Source organism: Nelumbo lutea, chromosome 2 (genome assembly GCF_056320005.1).
Source record: "Nelumbo lutea isolate HS-2025 chromosome 2, American lotus-T2T, whole genome shotgun sequence".
In the NCBI taxonomy this organism is placed as follows: Eukaryota; Viridiplantae; Streptophyta; class Magnoliopsida; order Proteales; family Nelumbonaceae; genus Nelumbo; species Nelumbo lutea.
The window spans coordinates 114,890,001-114,892,500 of record NC_142685.1 but is presented as its reverse complement, the minus strand read 5'-3'; the positions used below and the strand labels follow the sequence as shown (position 1 = coordinate 114,892,500).

At 51.7% G+C, this 2,500-nt stretch overlaps 1 pseudogene; it reads right to left on the bottom strand.

The window, feature by feature from the left end:
- LOC148873000 (25S ribosomal RNA) overlaps nucleotides 1–2,500 on the bottom strand; it is a 6,847-nt pseudogene that overhangs the window by 3,792 nt on the left and 555 nt on the right.

The window sequence follows — 2,500 nt, the reverse complement described above, 5'->3', positions numbered from 1 at the left end:
TCGCTGTTGGTGTTGACTTGGGCGCTGACACCAGTGTTGGCGCTGAAAATGGATTTGTCTTGGGGGTGCCTTCTTCTTGGTGACGACTTCCCAACCGGTTCCAGTGTCGATGTGAGGTACTTGACAGGGGTTCTTCCTTGTTGACGCCGATCTGTCTTCATGGTTGATAGTTTCTTGGTACAACTGCAAAGCTGAAAGCTGCTTCCCAAGTATCTGCAAGGCTGGTGAGACAGGAACCATGCAAGGGGAGTGTTCATCCAGAATAAGCAAACTGTTGATGTGTGGCATAAGTGCTGCTTCCGCCTGCTTGAGGAACTCCACTCCAAGAACCACCTGAAAATCATCCAAGGGAACCACAGATAGATTGATGGGTCCTTTCCATGGTCCCACTCGGAGTTCTACTCCCCGGGCAGTGCCCTCTACTGCCTTGGCCCCGGAGTTGACAGCCTTGACCCACCCAGTTTGTTTGGTGGTGGTCAAGCCGAGTCGCTTTGCCTCCGCAAGTGAAATGAAGTTGTGGGTGGCCCCAGTGTCCACCAAGGCTTGTGTCGGCCTCCCGCCGAGGGTGATGTCTACATAACTCAATCCTTTGTGGGCTTTGGTGGACCGCCTTGATGTGGTCTCTTTCTTGACCATGGCATTGATGAGTTGGAGGGCACCTACTCTGGTCGCCGGTGTGGGTTTCTCCTCATCGCTCTCTTCACTATCACTGAGTTTGGCGATGAGGGCAGTTATTTTCTTTCGGGTTGGACAGTCACTCGTCCAATGCTTCCCGTTGCAAAGGTAACACGGCGCAGGAGGAGGTCTCCTAGAGGATTGGTGGCCCTGGTAGCTTGGGCCTCCTTGTGGTTTCTTCCCTGGCTGGTAATTGTAGGGCTTGTCCACGGGCACTGGCTTCTCCTTTGTAGGGGTTGATTGTGGATCACCCTCACTCAAACTCCTGGTACCTGGGCTGGATGGTCTTTGCCCATCTTCCTTAGGTTTTCTCAGATCAACAAGCTGTTCAGCTATGGCCATGGCGGTGGCAAGGTCCTCAACCCCACGTCGCTGGAGTTCGAGCTCAGCCCATGGTCTGAGACCGTCCATAAAATTGAACAGAAGATCCTTGTCTGACATGTCAGTGATCTCCAGCGTCAAGGCCGAAAACTCCTTGACATAGTCATGTAGTGAATCTTGATGTCTGAGATTCTTCATTCTTCGGCGTGCCAAGTACTCCACATTTTCTGGGTAGAACTGCCGCTTGATCTCACGCTTGAATCCAGCCCAAGTGTCAATGGTGCGGATTCCACGTTCATTGTCTTGGCAACACCTACGCCACCATAACATCGCGATATCAGTCAAATACATAGCAGCTGTACGTACCTGAGTTTGGTTGTCAATGATGCCAATGGCAGAGAAATATTGCTCCAATTGCCACAAGAAGTTGTCAAGCTCCCTAGCATCCCGAGCACCCGAGTAAGGTGTTGGCTCTCGGATCTTGATGTTCATGGAAGCTAGGGTGGAGGGAGTGCTTGGTGTGTTGGCCACTGCCCTATTTAGGAGAGTCATCTCATCTCTCATCTCATCCAATTGCGCTTGGAATCTGTCTAGCACGCCCTGTAGGCTGCTTTGGGAAGGCCCAGCTCCCGAATTCTGTATGGTGGTGTGCATGTCCCTGAAGGCGCCATTGAAGCGTCCTTCTAGTTCCACCACTGCATTCTCAACCGTCTCTAGGTTGAGGTGGAGTTCATCAACCCGATCTCGGGTTTCTCCCACTGTCACCTCGCAACGTAGGAGGCGCATGTCCACGGTAGCTAGTTGGTCGATTGATTTGTCGCGCTTGCTAGCTTTGGTTGTACGCCCCTTTGGGGCTTGTGTCTTGGTAGGTTCGTCAAGTGGCGCTTCGTCAGTGTCGTGGCCTTGAATCCGTCCATGTGGTGTGTCATCGGAAACGCCCCGATTGCTCTTCATTGGGTTATTGTAGGGACGCAGACGGTCCAGAGTATTTGTAGGAGCACCTGCTCTGATACCAACTGTCACGGGGGTAATCTTTGGGGCCCCGTGCGGCACTCGAAATGGGCGAGTAAGCCTACGAAACAAAGCAAACACACACAGAAAGGCAACAAGAAGGCACACTAATTAGCAAAAGGCTACTTGTATTGCATTAATCAGTGGTAAGCACAAGCACACAGTACAGTGTCGAGGGGATCTCGTGCTTAACCTTTACACGCTTATGAGCTCACTCGACTACCTACCTCCCCTCAAAGAGTACGTTAAGCTTTTGGGGGAGTGACAATATGAAACATGAAAATAATGGAAAAGCATACTAAGTAATTACAATTACACCATCGGCAGTCCCCCTTACAAAATACAAGCAAAGCCCACCCATGACACACATGTTGGCTCTTTGAAAGCACGTGGCTGGCACTCGGATGGCTCACTGTAGGTGCTTGATGGCGCGATGAAGGAGTCACCCGTGACATAAGGGCGCGTGCTGCCTTCCACGATCGCGACGATGACG